We start from the raw sequence: 1,793 nt of genomic DNA on the forward strand, positions 1-1,793 counted from the left end.
CCAAGAGAAACGGGAAAAATGAGGGTGTGGAGGTTTTTTGAAATGATAAAAATGTTCTGAAATTTAGAGAGAGTTAGTGGCTGCAGAATATTGTAGATGTATTCGGTGCCACTGACTCGGTTAATTTTATGTTATGCAAATTTCCCTTCAATTTTTTTTAAAGACAGTGGTTGGTCACAGGACCCCTGGTAGAGTGAGAGTCGCGCTGGGGGCCTTGTCTGGCCAAAAACAGTGCTCCAAGCTCTGCTGCACAGCCCATCTGGGCAGACTCCCATCCAGACATAGGAAGTGCAGAGCCTACCCCACAGCAGCGATATGGGAGCCACCTTTGTGGCAACTGAGGCTGGCAATCCAGAGCCCTGGTGAGCCTCTAATGCCCCAGACGCTGTGTTTCCATTCAACTGCAGCCTCTCCCCCCAGCCGGCCTGGCGCTGTTGCACTTCCCCCACCAATGTATTCTTAACAACGTGACAAAGGACACGCTGGAGGCGAGACAGCTGAGCACGGCGGGACTCCGTGTCGGGTCACGGACCAGCGGCATCAGCATCACCTAGGATCTTGTTAGAAAAGCAGGTTTTCCCGGGGCAGATTCATGTCAATGTATGGCAAAACCAATACAATTTAAAAAAAAAAAAGAAAAGAGAAAAACCAATACAATTAAAAAAAAGAAAAGCAGGTTTTCAGCTGCTCCGAAGCTAATCTGAGTTTTAACCAGACCTCCAGCCACTTCAGATGCAGGCTCAGGTGTGACAGCCTGACAGAGGCAGCGTCTGGGTCTAAAGTCACCTGAATTGGAGGACAGGCTCTGACACTTGCGAACTGTGTGACTTTGAGCAACTTAACACCTAGGGGTCCTGCTGTCCCAGTCTGCCTGGAACCGCCCTGGTTTTAGCACTCACAGTCCCAGAAACCTAGGAAGCCTCTCTGTCCCAGACAAACAGGACAGTTGGTCACCCTAAAACATCTCTCTGCCTCGTGATACTTTTCCACAAAATGGAGAAGATAAAGGCAGTTAGTACATCAATCAAAGTGTTTGAAAGAGCCTGGTGAGAGCAAATGCTGACAAATAGCCAGGCTGAGCCAGTGCCCTCAATTCTCAATTCCTCCGTCAACATTAGACCATCTATACTTCATTTGTTAACCTAACAAAAGTGTTAAATAAAGTGCTTAAAACTGTGCCTAACAGAATAGTAAATGCACAGTAAGTCTCAGCTATTCTTACGTGTAGTCTTATCTGTTAGCTAGTGTCGCTGGGCCACAGCCGGGCCCGCGGGTTTGGTTTTATATGTGTATGGTTCATGTGGCTGCGCCGCATCTTAGTGCAGCACGCGGATCTAGTTCCCTGACCAGGGATTGAACCCAGGCCCCTGCGTGGGCAGCATGGAGTCTTAACCACTGGACCAGCAGGGAAGCCCCAAGTCCAGGTTTTAAGTGACCATCAGAGTGAACAATTAGAACCATCTCAGACACTCATGGTAGCCCCAGTTTAGTTCAGTTGGTCAGTCATGTCCGACTCTTTACAACCCCATGGACTGCAGCACACCAGGCCTCCCTGTCCATCACCAATTCCTGGAGCTTATTCAAACTCATGTCCGTGGAGTTGGTGAGGCCCTCCAACCATCTCATCCTCTGTCATCCCCTTCTCCTCCTGCCTTCAATCTTTCCTAGCATCAGGGTCTTTTCCAAGGAGTCAGTTCTTCACATCAGGTGGCCAAAGGATTGGAGTTTCAGCTTCAACATCAGTCCTTCCAGTGAACACCCAGGACTGATCTCCTTTAGGATGGACTGGTTGG

This window comes from Moschus berezovskii, chromosome 22 (assembly GCF_049115385.1).
Source record: "Moschus berezovskii isolate FMDL1 chromosome 22, NW_MosBer_1.0, whole genome shotgun sequence".
Lineage (NCBI taxonomy): Eukaryota > Metazoa > Chordata > Mammalia > Artiodactyla > Moschidae > Moschus > Moschus berezovskii.